The sequence below is a fragment of the Antrostomus carolinensis genome, unplaced genomic scaffold, assembly GCF_000700745.2.
Source record: "Antrostomus carolinensis isolate BGI_N321 unplaced genomic scaffold, ASM70074v2 scaffold568, whole genome shotgun sequence".
NCBI classification, from domain to species: domain Eukaryota; kingdom Metazoa; phylum Chordata; class Aves; order Caprimulgiformes; family Caprimulgidae; genus Antrostomus; species Antrostomus carolinensis.
In genome coordinates, this window is record NW_010330651.1 from 84,189 (window position 1) to 97,511 (window position 13,323).

The window sequence follows — 13,323 nt, forward strand, 5'->3', positions numbered from 1 at the left end:
AGTACAGCCGTAGATAATAATCAGAGAATACAAAACAAATGGAGCTTGTAAGACACAAAAGAGACGTGAAGCACTCAATATATACTAATTCGTACCTGGTTGGCTCACAGATTGTTCTAAAAGGTAAAGATTTTAGGAGTGAATTGAGCAGGGAATACTTTTTCTTTTAGTGACTAGAGCTTGCTCCTGTAGCAAACTGATCCTAAAAGTCACTGTCATTGCAACCAGTCTGATCCAATAATGCTTTAAAAGGCCTAAAGAACAGGCTTTATCCTTGATTAACTGCAATACTACCTGCTACCTTTGGAAATCTTCCAGCAAGAGGTCACAACAAGCAACAGATGACAATTTTGGGAAGGGACAGATTTACTTAAAAACTTTTTCTTCCCAACTGCATTGGTCTTAACTCCAGGGTCACCAATACAAAATTATAAGCCTGGATTTCACTACATCCAGACATTTCTCAGGAATTCTTGTTTTGTAATTCTGGCCAAAGTCTTTTATGTTATACTGAATTTAAAATGGAAGTTTCAAAGGACATCAAGATAACCAGTGCATAGTTAGTGCACAGAAATAGTTGTCTCCTTTTCAAATAGGATAACTTTGACTAAATGACAGACCACCAAAATGTACTCTGCTAAAAGCAAAGCCTTTTATTTTTGGCAGAAGTCCATTTTTTTTGTTCTGTTTGTCAGTTTTCTCACTGCTGATACATGTGATTTCCAATTACAGATGCAAAACTATGCAAGCATACTTTTGAATCCTAGCTGGCATGCACATCCCATCAGAGTATGTGTGTCATAGCCAAGACACGAGGATTTTACTCCTTAACTTGTTTTCTCCAGCTCCATATAAAATCAAGATTTCTAGTTACGATGGGAAAACTATTCCAACAAAATAACCATGATACAACATAGTACTATGGTGATGAACAGGAAAGAGGTGATGGATGTAAAGCAGAAATGCGTACCTAACATCATTTGCTGCCATACAGTTTTCAACCAAGTACAGAGTCTCCACAATTGTTGCCTCAACAGCAGTAGTTTGAGGGTGCTGCTGAGATAAGTCTGCTTAAAGTTTCTTTCTGCTCCAGTTCTTACTCTCCTCATTGCCAGGAAAACACATTTGCCAGCCAAGATGCAACTGCTTTACAGAATTTAAAGCAATAGATCTATCTATATACATAGCAAATCTCTCTCTCCAAACCCTATGTGTAAAAGTCAATTTCTTAACATTTTAACTCATAGTCAGGTGACTTATGATGCTCATCTCAGAGATATCTGCAAGCCAGAAAACACCCCAAGCTAGTTTCACAGACAGTTTAAATGCCAGAGTATCAGTGTTGCTGGTAATGAAAAGGTACATCTCTTACTGTGTGCTATTTTTCCCCTCTTACAAAGAAAAAGGGTTGTAATAAATATCATACATCCCAGATATCTATCCAAAGAATTATTAGACCTGTATGATCTTCTAATGTAGCATGAGCATGTAATTAAAATCTACCCATTTTGTGCTCCAGGTGGTCATTTCAAACATTTAATCACCCACCAAATACTCATGTGTATCGTATTTCTTAATCTGTAAAACACCTGCTCAGGAAAGACAGGTGTTAATTCTGTGGACTTCAAAGTCCCTAGAGATTCCAGACATATCTTTCGGTTTTATCTTTGTTTTTCTTTCTTCCCCCTTCACCCCCACTCCCCCGCCCCAAAGCACCCTGACAAAGCAGACAGCAGGGATGGGACTGAGTGCTCACAGAGTGAACATGGAGCACAATACCCAGATGAAGCCTGTTACAAATGGATGACAGCTATAGACTTGCCCCAACAGGCTCTTCTCAAGTTTGAAACATGCCATTGCTGCATTCTTCCCAACAATTACTTTTTACAGGGGACAGGTCTAAGTCTTATCCTGCTCTTCTAGAAGTCAGTAGCAAACTCTCCACTGACATAAGGACTTAAAGCAGTACTTAAAAATGAAAGGTCACAATCCTGAAAAAAAAAAAAAGTCACAATTTAATCAATTTTTCATCGTGATCTCAGTTGGGGAGAAACAAAAAGTAACTGGCTGAAATAACTTCATATTGCTACAGAGCACCACACACTCCCCTGTCACTACATCCCAGCTGGCAGTGAGACTGCAACACTGGAGGAAGTTTTGTTTTCAGCGTTAAGTACTTTGGTGCAGGGATCATTATTAATTTTATATCACTGTCGTGCACAATTGTGTCAGGCACCACTAGCACAATGCAAAGGTTTAAAGATGGACAGAAGAAACAATGGGAGCTACAAAATAAAGAGAGTATTATATTTTCCCTAAAGCTGACTGTTCCAAGAGAAGAACAAGATGCATTCTGCAGTGACAACCATGCAGTTGAATTCTTACTACAGCTATGTAACAAGAAAAATAAAGTCATCCAGGTAAGTTACTCTTCTACTAAAAAGTGGTATGTGTTAAGTGCACTTCTAAGACATGAAAAAGCTACTTAAGTACCTATTGTGTGTTACTGGAATACATGCAATGGCTATATATCACAAAGGCTGCTGTGGGTGCCAAGAGACTTTATGATAATGCAAATGCCTTTACTGAAATGTCATTTTAAAGTATTTTGATCAGCCTACTGAAGTTTTCCTGTAATGTTTACTGCAAGAAACACACTAGAAAATATTAATTAAATCAAAAAGGTAAAAGCTACAGCTGCTGTGCTAGGAAACACAGATCCTAAACAGCAACACTGTACTCACGACAGCAATTTAAACATATTTTTATAAGCACCTGCAACATTTCATAATTCCCTTTGTGGCAATAAGGAAGCTTTAATTGGTTATTTTTTCAAATTACTTGTCACGACTTGCTCTTCTTATTCACCATTCCTACATCCTCTTAACATTCCTCCCCTTCCTATTGATGTTCAAATTGACTGAAGGATGGTTTCCAAACCACTGCTGAGAAGTTAATGCCTTGTGATTATGCTGCCATAGCAACTGAACTTCTGTTAGGGCTCTGTCAACTTCAGATACTCTGTCATCTTTATGTGTCAAGTCTTTCCCAACTACAGATATCCTTCTTGCCAAATTCACATTACTTTTCTGAAAGTATATTTATTCTACATTTTTGACCCTGTGCATAGTGTGGTGTTCTAGGAAATTACATCTAACATTTTTAATCAGGGATGGCTAGTCTAAATTAAGTTAAATCTATGCTGCTACTGAGCTACATAGAAAACCTGTGTGAACGATTTACCCATACCCTGAGTTATTATTAAACTTTTCATTTCCCCATTTTTACACAAACAAACCCCACATTATGAAAAAAAACCAAAACAAAACCAAAACTCAGCGTTCTGCATTAACCAACAAAACACATTTCTCAGCAAAAAGGAAGGGAGACTGGAAACAAACTCTAATCTTATTTCTATGCAACAAATCTCCAGAAGTAATCAGAAGAGCTAATAAACTGTAGTAAGCATTATTTGAGATAAAGAATTGTATTGTTCCTCCATACATCAGCAATCAGTTGCAATCAGAAACAGCCCAAGCTCTGTGCTATTCTCCTCTCTTCCTGGCAGTCTAAAAACACGTTAGCTGCACTCTCTTTATCTAAACCACAGAACTATACACAGCCTTAAAAAAAATCCTTCTGGTGCACAGAAATAAAAGTACAAGTACCCTATTATGATACCACTGGCAAGCTATTCAGTCACATCACAAAGTTGCACACTCCACCCCAGCCCCCAAAAGAAAGCCATGACCCCTTCCAGTTCAGATCTAGTTTCACAGGAAGGGGTTTACCTTCTGAGACTAATTCTTCAGTCTAAATCCATTCCCTCCTCAGCCTGGCAGGCAGGCTCTCTCCAGTACCACCAGCGATGTGCAGATGGCTTGTGTGCTCACCCAACCAGCTCACAGTGAAGTGCACCCAGCCCGGAGCCTCACTCCTCCTCTGCTCGCACTCAGGCACCCTCCCGCACACACCCACCAAAACAAGCAAATAATCCTCCCTGCACGTTAAACCCACCCCATTCTGAAAAAGGAAAAGGGGGAAGAACACCAGCCCAGGCAGGGGCAGGACCATTTCTCATCATTCTTGTGTCACTATTTGATGTTGATACAATTCAGAACATTTTTCCCTTGGGGAAAGGCGTCTACTGAGTATGAAATGCGCGCTCTGTTGCTCTGCAAGTTATTAAATATTACTTCCACGGCTTCTGAAGAATTTATACAGCCTCCTGGGTGTTAGTCTAGTTTTGTCAGAAACACTTAGTTACACTGAGATGGTATTCTAGTTCAATTCAGATTAATGCAGGCAGAATGCTGGGGCCACTTCTGACACTGGTACATACACCCCTTTACCCTGTTTGCACGTTCTGGGTGAGATGATGCTTCAGACACACACATTTGATGAGTTTACAGTGGGCCCTGGGCACTGACCCTATCTGATCTCTCAACAGGTATTTTCCATAATCAGAATAGAATCACAGAATGTTGGGGATTGGAAGGGACCTCGAAAGATCATCCAGTCCAATCCCCCTGCCAGAGCAGGAACCTAAATGAGATCACACAGGAAGGCGTCCAGGCGGGTCTTGAATGTCTCCAGAGAAGGAGACTCCACACCCTCCCTGGGCAGCCTGTCCCAGGGCTCTGGCACCCTCACTGTAAAGAAGTTTCTTCTCAAGTTTAAGCAGAACCTCCTGTGTTCCAGCTTACACCCATTGCCCCTTGTCCTGCCATTGGGCATCACTGAGAAGAGCCTGGCTCCATCCTCCTGATGTTCACTCTTTACATATTTATAAACATTAATGAGGTCAAAGCCCTGTGGTCTGCAGTATACACCTGTCTAAAAGGGCAAATGATGACAGCATGTGCTTCTGCTTTTTCTCATCATTTACCTGGGATGTTCAGGCAACATATTCATGTTTTCCCCTTTATTGTAACAGGTAAAATTAAACACAAACAAAGCAAATCACAGAACTAACAAAGCATGCACTAAACACTGCTTCTTCTCATGTACCATGCAGCCTTTTCCCCTGCATTTTTATGGTGTGTGAAGATCACAATGGTGACTCTTCCAAGCTGATAAGATACCCAAACTAGTAGACATGTAATGCTACGAAAACAGATTGGTACTACATTCTTCAGGAATATTATTTTATCACAACTTTAACATACCACCAAAACCAAACCTGTTTGGATCCATCATATCATCAGTCTTTGTTCAATTCATCAATTACTTCATTTATAGAAGGGTTTTAAATTTTACAACATCTCAACCTGTATTACCAGTACAGGTTGCATCATTAAAATCCAGTAAATGACACATTTTGTGGTACTTCCTGCATAACCACTATGAAAACAGCATTGCTAAATATTTAATTCAGCAGAAGAATATATGTTAGCCTTTCAGTTAACATTTCTGAATGGAACTGAAATAAATCTGTGCTTGTTTTCAGAGATTCTCTAAATGGTTCCTCAATCTAGAAAGCGTACACAGGACACAGATGCATGAATGTGATGAAGTACCTAACTCAACTCTGAACTCCATGGATATCTGCAGAGAAGGGTGATGTTTTCACGTGAGCTCCGAGCCTAAACCTGCTTAAAATAAATTACTCAAACATGTAGGCCATGGAGTTACCCTGAAAGTCAATGGACTGAAGCATCTGAATACTTATGCTCAGCATAAATTACAAAATCAAAACCACATTTAGAACTTGACCTTGCAGGCTGCAGTCAAGGGAGCCTTCTGGTGCCCTGGCATTTCTCTTTTCAGGTCCATCTGTTAAAATGGCATTAAGCCACCTCTTACAAGGTGGGGTGCAAGTTTCAACAGCGCACAGGAAACAAACGCAGGGCAAGCAGTAGCCCATCAGAACAGGAACTCGAGCTATGCACAGCCAGGAAAAAGCACACAGTGGCTTTTTATTTTCCAAATGAATAATAAGCAAGTAGTATTACAAAAATAAATGGGTAGCAAGATGGTTGAGGGATTTGATAGTAGATATATACATCTCAATCTCTAGAACAGGAGATTGATTCAGGTCTTACAATTTTCACTGTTGTTGGCTGTTACTGATATGAACAGGATTCAATCTCAGGCTTTCTGTAAGATTTCATGCAAATTATCCACCTGTTTCTGCCATGATATCTTCTTTCTGCAGAACTGAAAGGATACTACTAAAAGTTTCATAAAACACTTTGGACAAGCACAGATTAATTACATGGACATAGGCATGATCCACCATTCTCCGAAGTCAATGGAAAACTTCTCATTGATTTAACATATTTTGAATTAAGCCCTGGAGGAATAGTTATATTGCGTATGATAACCACATAAGACAAAAGTTATTTAGGCCAGCATCTTTCAAATAGCTAAATACATGCTGAAGTTTACTTAGGTTTGTGGAGTTACACAGGTCTACACAGAAATTTGCAGGATTAGCATCAGATGGGCATCTTTCAATAGCCAAGTCTTGAAGCTATGAAAACAATAGCTTAGTGGAAAGTCTATGTGAAGGTCCTCGCTCTCACTGTGCTGCTATTGCCTGATAAAACTATTTTTCACCAGAGTTAATGGGAAAACAGTAATTTTTCACAAATAATTATTCCTTTCTGCTGGAGAAACCCAAGGAAGAACACTGATCTCTGTTGCCTTGACAACATTATTCTGAAATACTCAAGTATTAAAGTATCCAGTATGCTCAAGAAAGTTTGCAATATCTATTTCATATTGGATACTTATCACATTCATCATGCTGGGATGCACTCATCTATCATCTATGACTATTTGTCACAGAAAGTTTTGTGCCAAATAATACATGAGAAATACCTGAGCTGTACCTAAATACCTAAATGTACATGGTATTTTTCACGGCTACTGAAAGTTGTTAGAGCTATGGCCTAGAAAAATGAGCATTCTTCCATGGTATGTGGATATTAGCAAAATAAATGCTGTTTTTCTAGTAATGCATTTCTAAACTGAGCAGAGGGATCTCCTCTACAGAACGGCTGGAGGGAGTCCACCCTCTCAAGGCTTGAATCTCAAGGTTTGAACTCAAACCTTGGCCTTTCTGATAGGTTTTGCTGAGGGTACCTACCAGGGGCACAGCATAGCTGCTTCTGAGATGAAGCCTCTTAGGTCCACATCAGGAGTGGTTGTCTCTCTTGCTGGCTGCTTGTTGTAGAAGACTGAAAGCCTGATTTTTCAGGGGTGCTAAGCCATACTAGAGACAAAAATGAGTAGGAAATGCAAGCCTGCAATGCTGCAAAGCATCTCGATTTCTCTTTAAATTAAAAAATTAATCTCTTACTGGAAAAAGAGATACCACCAGCCTCTGTGAACCCAAAGCTAAGTTTCATGCTTTCATTTCTCGTCGTTTTTTCAGTTTTTCTATAGACTGTGCCAGATGTAATAAGAATGAGAAGAAAATAAAGCAGCACTACAATGGCATGCTGGTAATCATTTCTGATCTGTTAGAGGGAAGTGTTGGTATACAGTGTACTACATACTTCTCTCCAATCTCTTCTAGTAATTTCTTTGGATGAAGATGATGAAAGAGTATACTCTGCTCCAGACAGAATAAATTATTTTATTGACAAATAAAATGAAAGCTACTGAACAGTGAATTTACTACTACCATTTTTATTAACAAAAGCAAAACACAAAGTGTTCTGTTTTTTTTCCCATCAGACGTTAGTAGGTGTAACTTGGGATGGTCAGTGATGCCATAACCTCTACCTAGACAGTTCCTATAATTGTGTTAACTTCACACCAAGAATGTGGTTTCCTTCCCAAGAGGGGCAGCAGGACAAGAGACAACCCACATGATATAAATCAACAAAAATACCCAACTTTGCCAAAGAAATGTTGCCAAAGAAAACAAAGAGGGAAGACAGTAATCCTCCTGTGAAAATCTCAAGCTTCATCTAAATTAAAACTTCAGGTGTACTGGAAGGTTGTGGGTGATTTCCTGTACTGGATAAGGAGGTTGTTAATTGTCCTGCCTCAAATACATCTGAAGCCCTCTGTAAACTGTGGCATCCTGTTCTGTGAATTATCTTCCGTGGCCCTGGAGAGATTGTGGCTTCTGATCTCTCATTTCCGTTGTTACCAGACAATTTATGTCATACTTTGACCCCCATTCTTTAGACTACCTCTTCTGCCCAAAGGGGACATAAGTGCTGACACATGATTTTCTCACCCTAAGTTTTGACTTATTAGTTCCTTTAGTCCAGTTTAGAGGCATGAATACTGCCCCTTCAGAACTGTGCATCTCTGACAGTGGAAAAGGTTTCTAGGATGAGCCAAGAAACAAGCCCACGGCTGTGATGAATTGCTCTGATTATTGAATGCCAGCTGCTTACCTGAGGCTTCTAATCTTTTCAAGCACCATATAAAATGTATACAATGTATATATACATTGTGGATCCCCCCTCCCTGGAAGTGTTTAAGGCCAGGCTGGATGAGGCTTTGAGCAACCTGGTCTAGTGGAAGGTGTCCCTGCTCATGGCAGGGGGGTTGGAACTGGATGATCTTTAAGGTCCCTTCCAACCCAAACCATTCTATTATTCTATGATAATGACAGAAAGTGCTTGAACGTCTCTCCTGCATCTACATTCCCAGATGATACCTGGAGAAGTGTATTCATGGACTATCTGGGCTGGTAATAAATACTGTAACGCAGTTAAGCCAATGTCTGCATGGCCTCCCTGACTACACAGTGCTAATTTTTTCGGTAAATGTTTCTAAGGACTTGTCCAATCTACACCATAGCAGTCAGCTTTCAAATATCATTTAAACAGATCAGGAAAGAGTTACACTATAGGTATAATTCAGCTTCTACAGGCTTTAGAGGAGTTTGGTCGTAAGTTACATATTGAGAACTACTGCTGCCCTCTACTGTATTATTATGGGTTGTGCCTCTGATAATCAATGACAGCCACAAATACTCAGGCAAAATTTCTAGTCTTACTCAGAACTCAGCATGCTTAGTATTTCCATGTATTAAGACCATTCAAAGGGTCTTCTCCTAATTCATCAACATATTCTGATTCTGCAGGGGTTAGGTCAAATGGAAAAATCTTTACCTTTTTATCTAATTTTGACTCTTAGAAGAGGTAGATCCTTACAAGAGGTTGGACGTGTTTCACTGCTTCAGCAAAATGTCTCTTCTTCTGATAATAAAACAACTATTGGAAGAGTAAGAACTTTGGAGTGAGAAACCAACCTTGGGGCCAAAATGACTACAAATAACAAGTGACAGGACAAGAGGAAACGGCCTTAAGTTGCACCAGGGGAGGTTTAGGTTGGATATCAGGAAAAAATTCTTCACTGAAAGGGTTGTCAAGTACTGGAACAGGCTGCCCAGGGAAGTGGTGGAGTCACCATCCCTGGAGGTATTCAAAGGACATGTAGATGTGGTGCTTAGGGACATGGTTTAGTAGTTTAGTGGTGAACCTGGCAATGCAAGGTTTATGGTTGGACTAGATGATCATAATGGTCTTTTCCAACCAAACTATTCTATGAGTCTATGATCAAGGTTCTCCCTGGGACACAATGTCTCTGATAACATGAACTTTATCTTAGATTATGATGGACAGCTAAGTCCTAGTTCAATTGAACTAATCCTTCCTTAGTCTCAATTTACCCAGTTCTGAAAGGATGCAGCTCACAATAATCTCAAAACCTAGGTTTCTTTCTCACTGATGCAACACATACATGCAACCTTGCTATATTCACATTCACTACATAACAGGCTCCAAAGAGGAACAGTTTGTTTCTTCCCAGCTCTCCACAGACTCCAATAACCTTCTCTTCTATCATTTTCATCTCCATGCCTCTGAATAGGTTGCATTGCTTGTAGGTTAGAGCACCTATCGTGCACCTAAAGTAATTTTAGAATTATTTTATGCTTCCCAATCTCACAAATCCAATTACTTCTCTCCTGCAGTGCTTCTTGCACTGGAATGCAACTATGGTGTCACCAATACGTAGTACTAAAGCAACAAACTCATCAGTAGGCAGGAACAGAGAAGCAGATGGTAGCAGACCACTACATTAAAGTCAGAGACACAGCCTTCCTACTCAAGGGAAAATTCACACTGTTCTCACTAATTATCTATGAGGGTCTCCAAAGGAATTAGATACACATTGCAAAGGAGGCAGACTAAGAGCCTGGCTATTGAGAAAAACCCATACTTCCTTCCAGTACATGCAGTGATAAACACACCAGGTGTTCACACATGCTCCAGGTCCCTCATTTGGTGGCTACCATCCTGGTTAATATTCTGCATACTGAACCAGAGAAACCTCCAGAAATAAAACCACAAGCTGTTGCCACTTTACATCAAACCTGAAACTTCTCATATGAGAGCTGACACAGTCTGATATCTGGGACACAAAGAAGAGAATCTGTAATACACATTCACTAGCAAATTCCAGCTGATTTTACTTCTGTAACACTTTCAGGTTTATTTTCTGTTATTCATTGTAAAACATTCAGTACATCCAGTTTCTTCTTCACAAAACAGACCTGTAATTTAAGATCTTCATGGTTCCCCATTTCTTCCACAAACTTTATTATGTAAAGGCTTTTTTCCCCAGGAAAAGTGGAGTATTAAAAAACAAACAAAAAATCACTTAAGCTGGAGTCAAGCTATACAGCCCATCTCCAGACCCGAGCTCAAAGCTTAGGTTCTCTCCATGGAACAGAGTTTCCTACAGGGAAAGGAGATAACAGTTTTGCTTCTTGTATCTCAAAGATAGTGTGACAAGGAAGGTTCCTCTCCATTTTTGCCCCTTAAACTTTTCCATCATGACACAGAGGGATCCATGCATAGTTCAAGAATTCCAGCTCAAAGGGGCCTCATGACAGCCACATGAGATGGAGATCAGTACTGACAACAAAAGATACACATCTCTCAAAAGATTTGGCCAGTTTCAATAAGAATGCTGAGGACTCAAATTAAGAGTCAAAAAAGAAATGGTTCAGATGTTTTCTGCCCTCTTCTTTCTGAACATATAATTTACCTCTGTAGCAAATTTCTCCCTCTCACTTTCTCACCATCATTCAGATCGTCTGGCCTCATTTGAGAAGAGAAATCTCATGCCATAAGTTTTGGCAAACTTATGGTTGCCAAAGGTTATTCCAATACTCAAATTACCTCTAGAAATATATCAAATCTGACACACAGCAAGCAGTGCAATAGACTTTGCACATCACCATCAAAAAAGAAACATACAAACCAGAGATCCATAGAAACTAGTGCAATTAATTCCCTATCTCATGCTTTTCCTGATGACTGCAAAGCTAAAACACTGAAAATATTTCTGAAAATTAGTAGCTTTGCTTTAAAATAAGAAGAAAAGAAACCTTTCCTACAAGAATTTTTTGTATTCTCTTCAGTTGCATGAGGACATAATGGGACATGGCCCAATTCTTAAACTCTAGTTTACAAAACACCTACCTCTAGGACTTTCCCAGTAATGAACTGGTGACATGCTTCACATTTGACTCCAAAAAGAACTTGATAGTCCTTTTCACAATAAGGAGAACCATCTCTGAAAAAGAAAATTCACAAATTACAAACTACCTTTTAAAAAACAGGCTACAGCATGACTTATACTCTTCCCTTGTTTTGAGTCTGGAACTCTTACACACAGCAGCAGGTAAATGGGAAGGAATTCAAGAGAGATATTTTGCAGTAGCAGAAAAAAAAAAATCATATTCTCATTAGTGTCTCTTAGAATTGGTCCTTAAGATCCCATCAAGAAAAGGCAGCCAGTACAAACCACTGAAGTAAATCTCATTCTTTAGAACAGACTCTCTACACCTCCAGGTGGTGCAATTCTAGGGAACCAGTGGAACTATGTCCATAGGGATCAGAGGAGATCACAGGCTTTATCATAGGGACGTGGTTTTTGTTCACTTCAGCAAAAAAATCTTTGGTAGTCTGCAAGGGCACAAGCAGTTACATTTAAGTGCAAGGTTATGTATGTGTAAGGTTTAATATGAACAAGGAACATACATATAGTAGAAGTGGAAACACTAGTCGGCTTAGGAGTATTTCTCAGGCACTGACCTTTTGAGAAATCACAGATACTACTTTTTATTAAATATTATACACCCCCTAATGCCAGATTTGTGAAACATACATTGTTTTGCTGTTTTTTCTCTTTGTTATATGCTTGAAGAGGGGAACAGAGACTGTATCTTCATTCCCTCTATTATACCATTACACCACTTTTTCCCATTCTCTGCACTTCCTTCTGTTCAAAACTCCTCTCATTAGTTTCTTACAAGGAGATGAGAAACACAGTGGCAGGTCAATCACATCACATTTACTCTGTTCTCTAGCAAAGACAAGCAAGGGACAGGTTCCTACATTTTTTTCCTCATGTTGGAAAGCAAAATGGCACAAAGTATTATCTGCCTAACACAGAAACCACATGCAGGAATTCACCTAATGCTTTGTGGGAGCATGGAGATATACCCTCTTCTGTACTGGTATTAAATATAGACTATGATCATTAAATACCACCGTTCAGTTGCACTTTTCAGTTCACATTCCTTTCCCAACTCATCTCTCACTGGGAACAAAGATTTGGGTGTATATGGAAAGGTAGTCAAAACCACATTTTGAGAAGTGAACTTTGCTGCAGACTTTTCTCCATTAGCAACAAGAACTCATGCCAGGAGTGCAGAAGAGATGCAGAGGTTACTTACTTGCTGATGTACTCCCCAGTTAGGACCTTCCCGCAGGCCTTACACTTAAAGCACCCCAGGTGCCACTGCTTATCCAGAGCCAGCAACGCTTGTCCATTTTTTATGTCTCTTCCACAGCCAGCACAATCTGCAAATAAACAAACAAATGCATTTGTTGCCAGTTACTTAGTTCATTAACCCTCATTAATCACCTACCCATTGCAAAACTTGATAATCAAAGGGGAGAATTACACAACAACGCAAAAGTATGTCTTCCTTTCCTCAAATGCTTCTCAGATCCTCTGCCAAGATGTGTTGGGTTCGTGGCGGGGGGAAAGCCAGGTTTTTTTTGGTAGTGGGGGGAAGGGCAACCTTATGAGAGTGAAAAGCTCCCCCGGCTCCAAAACGGACCTCCCCCCAGCCCAGGCTGGGCCAGTGAGCACTAGAGAAATGCCTCTGTGGATCCATATCTGTGAGGGGAAGGACTGTCCTGAAAAGGAGAAGGTGTGATATCTGGAGGAGAAACGGTTGACCAAACAAAAGACGACCATCAGCCTAAACAAAGACAGACAGACAGAGAGCGAGCTTCATTGCCAGAAGGAAGGACAAAAAGACCTGCACTC

General features: G+C 39.9%; 1 protein-coding gene across 5 annotated transcripts in view; it reads right to left on the reverse strand.

The window, feature by feature from the left end:
• Nucleotides 1-12,840, reverse strand: part of ABLIM1 (actin binding LIM protein 1) — a 76,222-nt gene extending 63,382 nt beyond the window's left edge. For all 5 annotated transcript variants that reach the window (XM_029086206.1, XM_029086204.1, XM_029086203.1 and 2 more), the window contains exons 1-2: nucleotides 12,722-12,840; nucleotides 11,463-11,556 (exon numbers count right to left, since the gene is read on the reverse strand). The gene's annotated coding sequence lies outside the window, so the exon portion shown is untranslated. The remainder of the gene's footprint in view (nucleotides 1-11,462; nucleotides 11,557-12,721) is intronic.
• Between the last annotated feature and the right edge of the window lie 483 nt (nucleotides 12,841-13,323).